General features: G+C 35.8%; 1 pseudogene; it reads right to left on the minus strand.

Annotated features, from left to right (window-relative positions):
- Positions 1 to 428: 428 nt before the first annotated feature.
- LOC122479444 lies at positions 429 to 752 on the minus strand (annotated as a pseudogene).
- Positions 753 to 14517: the final 13765 nt, after the last annotated feature.

The raw sequence follows: 14517 nt of genomic DNA on the forward strand, positions 1-14517 counted from the left end.
TGTTGTGACAGCTCAGAACCTTCAGCCTGCCTCAGATTCTGTTTCTCCCTCTCTCTCACCCTTCCCCTGCTTACACTCTGTCTCTGTCACTTGAATAAATGTTAAAAATTTTTTAAGTGGTTTTTATACATATATACTTACAATGACAATCTGCTAAAACACTTTGGGCAGAATAACTATTTGAAGGCATCTTACACATTTACAGATATACAAAATAATTTTTTTTGATGAATGCAGCATACAAACTTTATTTACCAAAAGTAACAGATACTTATCAAACAGATACTTATCTTAAGAGAAAAACTGACCAGAAGAAATTTCATCTTAAACACTGTGCGGTAACCTTGCAGCTGCATTTAACTGAGCTCTGTTGCTGTGAAGAATACAGCTCACATGCAGGTATGGGTGAATGATTTGTACACTTTTTCAAGTATTCACCGAATACTACTTAATATACACATATACATTACAGTTGAAAAAGATTTAATTGATGATCCCCAGATACTTCATTTTTGCCGATCTTTTGGAAGAGGTTATCTAAAGAGAAGAATATTCAGGTTTGGCTCCTGGATCACATACTGAACCCAGACAAGCCTCCGTTGGAGTCTGTTGAACCAAGTCTCCTCCACTCCTTGTTAGATATCAGATGAGTTTTCAGTATTTGTTTGGAAAGTTCTCGATAACACGACATGGCAGTACTCACAGTGTTCCCGGAAGTACTTGACCGAGTAGTAGATCTGCTTGTGGGCCATCATGCGCGAGACCAGAGAGGGCGTGCAAAGGAGGTGCGGCAGGCCACACATCCCTGCCAGGCCTGGGCAACGCCTCAACGGCCTACACGAAAGAGATCTGACATCTTGTCAGTTGTGTTGTTTTGTTTTAAAAGTGTATATTCTGCTTACCTGGAGATTTTCATACGTTATATTTGAGAACATTGTGAATATGTGGATGAGTGGAGTAGTCATGTGATCAATTATAGCTCTCATAGTCTAAAACTCTTGTTATTGAAACGATAACTATTAGAGATCAGGGTGCCTAAGTGATGGATTTTTAGAAATTTACAGTACACATAAGATAGTAAGTGATTATGTAAATATAATCGGAAGTTAAACACATATCTCTAAAAGGAAACTTATTGCCTGAGTAAGACCGGATAGTTTGACTTAAAAATTAAGTAATTTGTTTTAATGTCCAAGAGTCATGACATTTTTCAACAACATATATAAAAACATCTTTTCAGGCAATTATTTGTTCATTGTATATATATTGCAGCATAAACTATGTGTCTGCATGATATGTACACTCCTAAATTGTTACAGCATTTATCCTTAAATTTATACAATAATTAAATAGAAAGATTTAAGATAAAAAATATTTTTATTTCTAATTTTGTTCCAACACCACAGAAATTGTGACAGACATTGCTTAGACAAACAACTAAATACTACATGAGACATGAAACCACAAAACTTCTAGAAAAAAGCAAACAACTAAGCCTTGTTACAGATACTTGTATAACTTTAATAAATTAGCATTAGTTAAGTTACTTATTATGAAATCAATTGTTTCAACATAAAAAATTCCTTAATATTTGAAATACTACAAATAAAGTGGTAGAACAAAAATCATTTGCTAGATAAGATTTGTATTTTGCCTGAAGAAACACCTGTGAGTTTATTCACTTATCTCCATATTGATTTAATTAATGAAAAATATATTAAGCATAACTCCAGGCCAAACACTGCATTACAGGCAGAGGTTAAAGCTGAATTAAAACAGAACAAAACAAAAAACTAGACTCTTGCTGTTCACTGATCATTAGGCATGGGTAGACATTTAACTGAAGACGATAACCTACCATCCTTGTACACTTGAGAAAAATACATATATAGAAGATGTACATAAACTGAGTGGTTACCTCTGGAAGTTTCACTACTGTTTACTTCCCATCACATAAGTTAATGAATTTCATTCCTGATGAGCTGGATCCATTAATTCTATTCCCCACTTGCCCAAGAATAATGACATTCCTGATGTGACTACTAAGACTTGCCTGTTTACAACCTCCCCTGGTGACCTGTGGGCCATCATGTGTCTTTCTACATAGATGGTAGTGATTTACATATGTTCTCAGAATCCTGCCAGGTAAGAGGGAGTGGAGAATAGTAAAAAGGAGTACAATGGTTCTGTGTCAAAACCTGGATATTTCTCTCTCATCTGTACAGGTACCTTGAGAATGAAACATAAGAGCATGGACAACTCCATAAATAGCCTCTTGCTTTGAAATTAGAATAGTAAACATAATTAAATCAATTATAGCTCCTCCCCACTTGCACATTATTTATGTTGATTATAGCTGATACATTAAAAATTTGAATTCTTGTATATAATTATGTATAATTATGCATCTTATGTATAATTTTAGGAGCATCTGACCCTTCCAAATTAAAAAGAAAAAGTCTTGTATTTAAGTTAATTTTACATTTAAATATACAGTAAACTTTTGTTACAGTTTGTCTCTCCTTAATTTGTACAGAATATCTAAGTAGTAAATTAAAATTTGTGAGAATTATGGGGCACCTGGGTGGCTCAGTTGGTTAAACATCTGACTTGATTTCAGCTCAAGTAATGATCTCACGGTTTGTGAGTTCAAGTCTCACGTCAACCTCTGCACTGAATGTGCGGTGCCTGCCTGGGATTCTCTCTCTGCCCCTCCCCCGCTCTTGGTCTCTCTGTCTCTCTGTCTCTCTCTCTCAAAATAAATAAATAAAATTTAAAAAATTGTGAGAATTCTGTAAGTTCCAAATGATGCACTTATAGTGATTTGACCAATATTTAAATATGGGTACTGCTTAGTAGCCACTTTTTAATGTAATAAGGAAGAGTTGGACATATTACTCAATTTTATGTTTCTCAGTCAACCTCAATATGTACTCACAAACAAGCTAAATCTAATATACTCAATAAGTATCAAAAGGAAAACTAAGTACATTTATTTTCCTTTTTTCCTACACACTGTCATTTAATAATATATCTATAAAAACTGTTTACATATATCTATCTCAGTCTAAATATACATCCTATCCTCAATATTTAAACTTAACTTCAGAAGTATTATACACTTAGAAATGCTAACGATAAACACTAAACAAGCATAATTTTAGATTATAAGTTATAAATTGCCCTAGTAATCATTTATTATGGTCTTTTGAAGAAGCAAAGTGTCATAAGCAAAGAACTGTAATTGGTATTTTGATTTGACTGGATCAATTTCAAGTCACACAAAACATTTTCTGAAACATATTCTCAGAAGAAAATTGAAGATTTTCTTTTAAAGGAAATGTTCCAGAATAAGAGCACTTGTCCAAGGGATATTAAAACTGACTGTGTTGTTTCAGCTTAAACAAAAAAGGAGCCACAAACTCTGAGCGACCCTGGATGCCAAGCCTTTACTAGATATTAACTCTCTTGACCAACGGACAATGGGAGTTTGTTTTATAAACTGCCTACAGTTCTGTGAACTTTTCCCTTTCTTAAATAAATATCTAAGAGTATACACTGAGTCACAAGGTGTGTGTATGTTTAACTTCTTTAAAAGTGCTGAATTGTTTTCCAAAGTGCCTATATTTTACATTTCCAGGAAGTCTTTGTGACTAATATTTTGCCAATGTTTGATATTGTCATTCTCTTTTTCAGTTTAGCATTCTTTTTTTTTTCTTAAGCATATTTATTTATTTTCAGAGAGAAAACAGGTGATCGGGGAGGGGCAGAGAGAGGGAGAGAGAGACTCCCAAGCAGGCAATGTGCTGTCAGCATGGAGCCCCATGAAGGACTTGAACTCAGGAACTGTGAGATCATGACCTGAGCTGAAATTAAGAGTTGAACACTTAACTGACTCAGCTACTGAGGTGTGCCTCATTTTAGCCATTCTAATGAATATGTACTGGTTTTTCATTGTGGCTTTAAAATGCATGTTCTTCGGGAGCCTGAGTGGCTCAGTCAGTTAAGGCTCTGACTTCAACTCAGGTCATGATCTCACAGTTGGTGTGTTTGAGCCCCGCGTCAGGCTTTGTGCTGAAAGTTCAGAGCCTACAGCCTGCCTCAGATTCTGTGTCTCCCTCTTTCTCTGCCCCTCCCTGGCTCTCTCTCTCTCTTTCTCTCTCTCTTTCAAAAATAAATAAGCATTAAAATTTTATTAAATGAATGTTCTTAATGACAAATGATACTGAATATATTTTCTATAACTACTGGCTTTTCATCTATTTTCTTTCTGAATTGTTTGTTGATATATTTTTCCCTTTTTTATTTAGGTGTGTTGTCTTGTTGAGTTGCGGATATTTTTTTGAGATGAAGTTTTTGTAAAATGTACATATTGTAGTTATGTTCTCCCAGAATTTACCTGCCTTTCCTTTTATCAACAGTGGTATTTTTTTTAATGAAATTTATTGACAAATTGGTTTCCATACAACACCCAGTGCTCATCCCAAAAGGTGCCCTCCTCAATACCCATCACCCACCCTCTCCTCCCTCCCACCCCCCATCAACCCTCAGTTTGTTCTCAGTTTTTAACAGTCTCTTATGCTTTGGCTCTCTCCCATTCTAACCTCTTTTTTCTTTTTTCCTTCCCCTCCCCCATGGGTTCCTGTTAAGTTTCTCAGGATCCACATAAGAGTGAAACCATATGATATCTGTCTTTCTCTGTATGGCTTATTTCACTTAGCATCACACTCTCCAGTTCCATCCACGTTGCTACAAAAGGCCATATTTCATTTTTTCTCATTGCCACGTAATATTCCATTGTGTATATAAACCACAATTTCTTTATCCATTCATCAGTTGATGGACATTTAGGCTCTTTCCATAATTTGGCTATTGTTGAGAGTGCTGCTATGAACATTGGGGTACAAGTGGCCCTATGCATCAGTGCTCCTGTATCCCTTGGATAAATTCCTAGCAGTGCTATTGCTGGGTCATAGGGTAGGTCTATTTTTAATTTTCTGAGGAACCTCCACACTGCTTTCCAGAGCGGCTGCACCAATTTGCATTCCCACCAACAGTGCAAGAGGGTTCCCGTTTCTCCACATCCTCTCCAGCATCTAGAGTCTCCTGATTTGTTCATTTTGGCCACTCTGACTGGCGTGAGGTGATACCTGAGTGTGGTTTTGATTTGTATTTCCCTGATAAGGAGCGACGCTGAACATCTTTTCATGTGCCTGTTGGCCATCCGGATGTCTTCTTTAGAGAAGTGTCTATTCATGTTTTCTGCCCATTTCTTCACTGGGTTATTTGTTTTTCGGGTGTGGAGTTTGGTGAGCTCTTTATAGATTTTGGATACTAGCCCTTTGTCCGATATGTCATTTGCGAATATCTTTTCCCATTCCGTTGGTTGCCTTTTAGTTTTGTTGGTTGTTTCCTTTGCTGTGCAAAAGCTTTTTAGATTCATAAGGTCCCAGTAATTCACTTTTGCTTTTAATTCTCTTGCCTTTGGGGATGTGTTGAGTAAGAGATTGCTACGGCTGAGGTCAGAGAGGTCTTTTCCTGCTTTCTCCTCTAAGGTTTTGATGGTTTCCTGTCTCACATTTAGGTCCTTTATCCATTTTGAGTTTATTTTTGTGAATGGTGTGAGAAAGTGGTCTAGTTTCAACCTTCTGCATGTTGCTGTCCAGTTCTCCCAGCACCATTTGTTAAAGAGGCTGTCTTTTTTCCATTGGATGTTCTTTCCTGCTTTGTCAAAGATGAGTTGGCCATACGTTTGTGGGTCTAGTTCTGGGGTTTCTATTCTATTCCATTGGTCTATGTGTCTGTTTTTGTGCCATCAACAGTGGTATTTTAAAACCATGATTTTTTTATTAACTATGTTGAAGTCAATTTAGACAATTTTGTTAATAGTTTTCCTAAAAATTGCCATAAGAATTCTTTCCCTACCCTAAGACAATGAAGATTTCCTCCCACGTTTTCTTCATGAAATGTTATGACTTTAGCATTTACAGTGAGACTACGGTCTGTCTTAGCATCTGATGCCAAAAGTTGAAATCCACAGATGAGATAGCTGGAAAGATAGATATTTATTACAGTAAGAAAAGTAAGAAAAGTATAAAGTAAGAAAAAGTTGGCCCCACAAGCATGAGCTGAAGTTCAGGAGTGTAGACTGAAATCATGTCATTGTGTATTGCCTCTGACCTACTATGGCATGCACATCCTGCAGATTGCAGAACACATCATTATGGAGATAAACACACACATCTGAGCCAAGATTTGGCCAAATTGGAGGAAGATCCTAAGGACAGCAGGCAACTGCATGCCTACCCACTGCTTCAAGCCAGTCAGGTGAGTTAGGTGAGTAACACTTGTGTGTGATACAAAAGTTGTTGCTGTTTAACTTCCAGGATCCAGATCTCACAAAGGAATGTTGTATTGTAGTCCACTCTAACCAGAAACGTTCTTGGAAGAGAATTCTGGGAAACCTAGTCCAGCCTAGCAAGTGGACACATTGCAAAGCACTGTGTTCTACCCCTTGCCATCTTGTCATTGCCGCCCATATGCATTTCCTCAAACTAGAAGACTAGACTTAATATCTAATAAAGACAATAACTGTGCCATGCTTTCTCCTAGCGTAATACACAAATCCCATGTATATCTGAAAATTAGACACTATCTGTTCTTCCCAAAAGAGGATACAAACCCCTTTCAATCTTTGGGTGATGTTCATTGTTACTAGGTAATTCACTTTGACTTCCTGGTACATAAATATCATTTTAGAAAGTTAACTAGTAAGCAAACATATTATGCTATGATAAAATGATGCAGAACAACACACACACATTCAAATCAAAATAAAGAAGTTATAACTGTTATAACTGTTATTGCCCTAGTTTCTGGAACTGGTTACATAGTTCACATTTATGAATAAAGTCTATTCACTTCATAGTTCTCATATACCTAGTGAGTGCCTCAGTTGGTTGTTACATTGTCTAGCAGGGTTACTGAAACAATCATTCCTCAAAATTCTGGGCCATTATTATTAGTCTCGCTTTGGTTGTTGGTTTGTTGTACTTTTTCAATGACTTTAATCACAAGCTATGAGAGTACTAAGAGATGCTATAGGGGATGTTCTTACAATTAAGAGGATAACTCCATTTTTGATGGAGTTTCACCATTAATAGCTTGTAGATCTCTGCATGCTCCACATCTGGCCAACCAAGGAATTTAAAAGCCCAGCACACGTCCTTTGATTTTTGAGTATGTAAGGGAATTTCAGCTAGTTGCAGCCTCTTGATTGTGGGAACTCTCCCCTGTCGAGCACCCTTTGTTCTCCTTTTTTCTCTGACCCCTGTATGAGCCCTTCAGCTGGTGTTAATCTTCAGTTTGTTGTGAGTACTAAATACACTTTATTTACGTTCATGGGTGAGTGTGTTGTGTCATCTGCCCTGACACAGAAATAAATTCTGGGAAGATAACCATGTTTGTCTCTGTGTATATAGATGAAACACTCCTTCTCCTCATGTCCATTGTGGAGTAGCAACCCAATTCCCCTTTGGTACTCAGGATCAATCATGCAGAATCAAAATAACCTTTTTCTTTTCTTTTCTTTTCTTTTTAATCATTGATTCAATCACATGAAAATTCCCATGTGACCAGGAAGTAGTTTTAATTTCTAGTCTATTGACATCATTACTGTGTTCCCTGGTGGAAATATTTCTCCTTTTGGAACTAAGACCTCTAGTCCAGCAGAGTCTAAAGTCATGGGGATAGGAAGCAAGTACTTTGCTACTGAATCTCCAGGATATGAAGGAGAGAAGCCATTTTCATTTCCATCCCTTAATTCCCAGACCCATGAATTCAGGCTATGAGAAAAGTAACACCATACTTTGGATGCTAATTTAGAGCATATATCTAATCTTGGCAGATACTGCTCTAGCCCAGCAAGGTGTTGCCACCTGGCTGGCACTGTAACTGAATCTTCAAAAGACATTCCACCATCCCATTAAGCTAACTGCTTCAAGATGATGGGGAGCATGGCAATCCTGGTGAATTCCAAGAGTGAGGGCCCATTGCCACACTTCATTTACTGTCAAATGAGTTCTTCGGTTAAAAGTGTTGCTGTATGCGATGCTATAATAGTGGAAAGGTATCTGTAGTTTTGTCAGAAACATTGCAGCAAGAAAGACAAAACAAAATATTCAGAGTGTGTATTCCAATAAGAAAAGAGTGCTGTTTGTTCTACAATATTAAAGATGCAATTTTACCAATTTGATTCAGGAACCTGGTCTATGGCCTGGGGAATTAAGCCACAGAGCTGAATTCTGGTCTTCACTGTGTCAGATTAGATACTCAACCGTGACTGTAATCAGATCATTTATAATGAATATTTGTGTTGAGATAACAAGATATATTCACCATTGCTTTATTTTTACTTCATTTGAGATTGATTGATTCATTGATTCATAAATTCATTCATTCACTCATTCATGTATTCATTCATTTACAATTTATTGTACCACTTGTTGTAGATATTTCTCAGTGTTTTAAGTATTGAAGTTAAATTTCCTATTTTTCTTTTATTTTGGTAATTTCAGGAGAAGAGAGTGTTTCAATATTTAACATTTTAAAACCAAAGGTTTATCTGGAAGTTGCCTTTGGAATTTAAACTTACCTCAGAATAAGGAGTTCTGGTGATGTTTTTCCAATCCACTCATTAAAAAGTTCAACTCAACCTATCACCAATATGACAAATGTTGATGACTATTGCCTGGTTCAATTAATTTTCATCAAGGGTTGTAAAATATTACCTTTCTTTTTTTTTAATTTTTTTTCAACGTTTTTTATTTATTTTGGGACAGAGAGAGACAGAGCATGAACGGGGGAGGGGCAGAGAGAGAGGGAGACACAGAATCGGAAACAGGCTCCAGACTCGGAGCCATCAGCCCAGAGCCTGACGCGGGGCTTGAACTCACGGACCGCGAGATCGTGACCTGGCTGAAGTCAGACGCTTAACCAACTGCGCCACCCAGGCGCCCCAAAATATTACCTTTCTAATCAATTTCCCTGAGTTTACTATTCATGATGCTTCTTTTAAATATAAAGCAACTGGTCAGGGCACCTGGGTGGCTCAATCAGTTAAGCATCCTACTTTGGCTCAGGTTGTGGTCTCCTAGAGGTGAGTTCAGGCCCCACATCAGGCTTTGTGCTGACATTTCAGATCCTGGAGCCTGCTTCAGATTCTGTCTCCCTCTCTCTTTTCCCCTGCCCCACTCACCCTCTGTCTCTCTCTCTCAAAAGTAAATAAAAACATTAAAAAAGAAAAAAAAATATAAAGCAACCAGCTCTCATCAAATGTTTTGTCCTTAGATTCACTCAGTAGAGGCAAGACATGACACATACCTAATTCTTTCTCTTTAAATATACCTACCATTTGCATAAATTGTTCCCAGTAGTCATCAACTATCTTTCATATCATTATGAGGTTATGAATTATTATTTTTAATGCTTTTCAACCCACTGAAATTATTTATTATTATTATTTACATCACTAATATTCTGCTATTATTGTCTAGTTGGGATCCTCTGACAAAACCAAAATCAATGAAAACAGGATTTCTAAAAAAAAAAAAATCCAAAGGTTTTTTTGTCATTATATCAAGAAAACATACTGCATTCATAAAAATTCAATATAAGATAGAATTTTTTCCTGAAAAAATTTTAAGCCTATATTTTTGATAATTTATCAAGTATAAATAAAAAGATATTTCAGATAATTGCTGACAATCATATATTGTTGATTTCAATGTTTAGTAATTAAGCTATACACTGTTATTATTTTCCCATGTTATTTCAATTCTTATATATTCAGAGTTCCAATCATATATGTCAAATGTCCCAAGTTCCAATGAATGCTATTATTTTTGTGAGCTTGAACATTTGACATTTTCCCTGGTGATCCAAAATTAGGGTAACTTTCCTCTTGCCTAAGTATCTGGCCAAGAAGATATTTCTTTGGTAAGCAACAAACTAAGTATGGAGAAGAAAAATGCTTTGATTACAGTCTATATCTTCATAAACCAGTGTGCATACTTTAATAATTCACTGCTGTTTTCACATGCTACTTCTATATCTAAACCAAGGATTTCTTACAGGCTGCTCAAAAGAGCTTTGGAAGCAAATGCAAGTAAATGATTCAGTACATTTTAGAGTGAGGTACAAATGTAATTATTTATTGGCAAAAATAATAAACTTAGTATTTATAGCTCCCTGTCAGTGCACATAATAATCCATTTTATTAACTCAGCTCACTTTGCATAAGCAATCCTAGAACAGTTCTTCAGAGAAAAATCTTAACAGAAAATCTTCAAGTTTTGAGAAAACACTATTTTCGCTTAAGTATGTTTAGCCCAAGGTCCTTCATAGATAAGTCATTATAAACAAGTTCTTTTACTGTAGCTTATAAAAATATAATGTTTTTTTCTTTTTTAAAAAATAGATAGCATATACCCTCAGGTAGGTCACCAATTAAGTGCTTGACCTTAGAAAAAGAAAGAAAATATTCAGAAATGTCTTCCCAATTTTCATACAATAATTTATAGACAGAACTCAGCAAAAGCATTTTTCAGTCAGGTAAAGTTGACCCAGCTCTAGAACTGCTATTTATTAAGGTCACGATCCTGGTCAAATCACAGGTCTGAAGCATTTTTCTCACCTTAAGATAAAAATAATATAGAGCCTTTTTCAATTCTTACTGTGAGAATTAAGCTTTTTTTTTTTTTTGGTGTGTGTGCACACATGCATGAATTTATATGTATTACTATCATATTTGGTGAACACATTATTAATAAACATTATAATAATGTATACTATAATTATTATCATTATGAGTAGTAATAGACTCTCATTGTCTTGTATTTATCCTTAAAGTGAATATGTAAGAAAAAAAACTGGAGTCTAGATTCCAATACTTTAAAATCTCTTTTATAAGGTACTTTATTTCAGTCACAGTATTTCTCTCTGGGTTATGAGCCACTCCCCTTAGAAATGTTAGAGTTTTAAGAGGTAGCTTAATTCTCTCAGGCCATAAAGATAACATTTCTGCACTTACGCACCTATTTTCTGCAGTTATTTTCAATGATGCCCTGTTAACTCAAATATTTTAAAGCAAGTTGCATTCATATTTATATATTTTCAAAAAATGCCATAGACTGGAAGAATGTGAGTTATATTATTTCTTTCACTCAATATTGGTACTTTTGGAAGCTAAAGCAAACCTTTAACAAAGCCAATTAAGTGATGATTAGAAAAGAACGTACACTGCTTAGAGACTTCTAAAGTACTTAAGCATAATGAGGAAATTTGGTGATGGTAGAGAAATTCACTCATCTATCAATTTATTCCACTAGCCACTCTAATCATTTGGATGTACTCATTTAAAGTATAATGAAAAGAATATATAATGTAAAATCCAGTTGCAATGTGATTTCACTCTACACCAAACAGACGTGTCATAATCAATCTGCTATTCTGTTGCTAGACAAAGTAGGATTTCAGATTGTTCCTGATTGGTATCGTAACTATTCTTTTGAGTTATTATCCTACTAATATATGCAGAAATAAAAAGAGGTTTATTAACCACATCAGCGTGGTTGTTTAATAAATATTGCAGTATGTTTTTGTAATTAAATTGGTCCAAGGCTCAAGTATACTGATATTTTAAACCTGCACGTTATAGAAAATAAAATATCAAATGTGTAATGAGCTGCCAGTTTGATAATATGAAGTAATATACTAGTGTTCGTCCCATACAAGTGATTCCTATGAAACCTTCACCACTTTAACCTGCTCTAAGCCAAGAGTCTAATAGGTCACCTTGCTTCCACCCTTGTCATCCTATACCCATCTCTAAGCACCTAGTTATCCTTTCCATACTTAAAAGAAATCATGTCATTCAATTCTCAAAAAACATCCAGGGGCTTTCGATTCTATGTCAAAATCAGAGCCAAGTCCTTGAAATAATTTTCAAGGTCCTCCATGGTCAGGATCTTCTCCTGCCACCTCTTCCATTCCATTCCTATTGTTCTGGAACATTCCCTCCAGTCATACTAATCTCCTTGCTGTTCCTGATCCCAGATATGTGACAGACTTACATCCTTGAGGTTCCTGCATATATGTCACTGTATCTGAAAGGTCTTCCCTAATCATTTTACATAAGATGACAATCCATACTATACAGTGTGTTTCCTACCTCCTTTATTTCTAACCACAGGACGTCATCTGATATTTACCATAGCACCTACCTCATTCACTTTACTTATCTCCACCTATGGAGAGGGTGTCAAGGGTTATTCATGAACAGAAGTTTAGATAGGCAGTCAATGACTATTTGATGAATGGATGAATGAGACTTAGGTCTTATTTTTAAATTTATTTAAATCTTCAACTTTCTATGTATATTTAGGTGCCATACAAAATTACCTACTGACTACTCTTAATTTCTTGCTTAAAAATGTCTAAGGTGCTAAACATAATGCATAAAAGGTAAAAAAAATGCTTAAAGTTATTGTGGCTATTGAAGTGAATTGTAAATTCAATGGAAATTTTAAATTAATCTTTCATGGTATGGTTTATTTTTAAATTCAGGTCAAAAATCAACTAATGCTTCTATAATGTTTTTAACCAAAGCATGCAGGTGACATTTTATATTATATAACTATAAATTATGTCCATAAGGCATATAAGAAGAGATACACTAGGGGCACCTGGATGGCTCAGTCGATTGAGCATCTGACTTTGGCTCAGGTCACCATCTTTTGGTTCTTGAGTTCGAGCCCTGCATCGGGATATGTGCCGACAGCTCAGAGCCTGGAGTCTGCTTCTGATTCTGTGTCTCCTAGTCTTTCTCCACTCCTCCCCTGCTCTCATTCTGTCTCTCTCTTTCTTTCTCAAAAATAAATGAATATAAAAAAAGAAGAGATAGAGTATACAATTTATTTATATCAAACACTGATAAAATACTGTTATTAAATTTTCTAAAAATAAGAACATTTCAGCCATTGAACTTTCATGAAAATATAACCTTATGGTGTTGCATGGGAAATACAACACTTTTCTTATACTGTGTTACTGTCAAAATAGACCAGGCTAAATATGGCATAATATTGTCATTGAGGGTACTACCTAGAAGACAACTTTGCACATTGACTAATTGTTCTATTCATTTGACAAATATTTATTTTGAACACTTTTCTAGCATTGGAGATATAACTGGAAGAAAACAATTTTTCAGATCTTACCACGATTATATTTTAGGAGGGCTAAAATGTTTTTTTTAAGAGGGTGTGTTTCATATTTAGTTTGAGAAGGTGAAGAGTGATAATGGTTTGAACCACAAGTCTTGTTCTGAGTGAAATGGTACACTCTTAGAGGTTCTTGAGCCAAAAGATAAAAATCAATGGAAAGAATCATAAGAGATGCTGATGTAGTATATAATCTGTAGGAACTTGTAGACCATTTAAAAAGGCATAGAAATAATTTAAGAAAGTAATTATAGTGTCTTGAACTAGAGAAGTATTGGTGGAGATGCCAAGAAGCTAAACTTTTGTGAATATGTTTTGCATTTGTTTTGTTTTGTTTTTAATTTTTTTTAATGTTTACTCTTGACAGAGAGAGACAGAGCATGAGCAAAGGAGGGGCAGAGTGAAAGAGAGACACAGAATCCAAAGCAGGCTCCAGGCTCTGAGCTATCAGCACAGAGCCTGATGCAGGGTTTGAACCCACAAGCCTTGAGATTGTGACCTGAGCCAAAGTCATACACCTGACCAATTGAGCCATGCAGGCTCCCCATGTTTTGCATTTGTTAAAGACAGATGTAGAACATGAGAGAAAGACAAGTGTTAAGCACAACACCACCTTTTTTTTTAAGCCTACGGAATGGAAGTCAGAGTTCTAAAACACTGAAATTGGGCAGAATTAATAATAAGCAGATTGAGGAGTAATGTCATGCTTTCTTTGATGAATCAATTGAGCTAGGTTACAGTCACCAGTTATTCAACTAAATGATAAGCTAGATGTTGCCATGAAATTATTTTGAAGACATGAGTAAAGTCTATTATCAATTGACTTTAAGGAAGTGATAATATCCTAGATAGTCTGAGTGAGCTTGATTCAGTTAGTTGAAATCCCTTAAAGCATAGCTAGCTAAATCTTCCCTGATAAAGAAATTTTACCTCTGGACAGTAGCTGTAGTTCATGCTCTGGAATCCCAGCCTGCCCCTAAAACTTTCCATATCATTTGAAAATTGTCCAAGTCAGCCCTCTACATTGTACAAGCCAATTTCTTGCTATATGTCTCTCTTTTTTTTTAAGTTTATTTTGAGAGAGAGTGAAAGACAGCACAAGTGGGGTGGGGAAGAGAGAGAGGGAGGCGAAGAATCCCAAGCAGGCTGCATACCATCAGCATGGAGCCCAATGTGGCTCTCAAACTCACAAAACTGTGAGATCATGACTTGAGCCAAAACTGAGAGTCAGATGCCT

The sequence above is a fragment of the Prionailurus bengalensis genome, chromosome A1, assembly GCF_016509475.1.
Source record: "Prionailurus bengalensis isolate Pbe53 chromosome A1, Fcat_Pben_1.1_paternal_pri, whole genome shotgun sequence".
Lineage (NCBI taxonomy): Eukaryota > Metazoa > Chordata > Mammalia > Carnivora > Felidae > Prionailurus > Prionailurus bengalensis.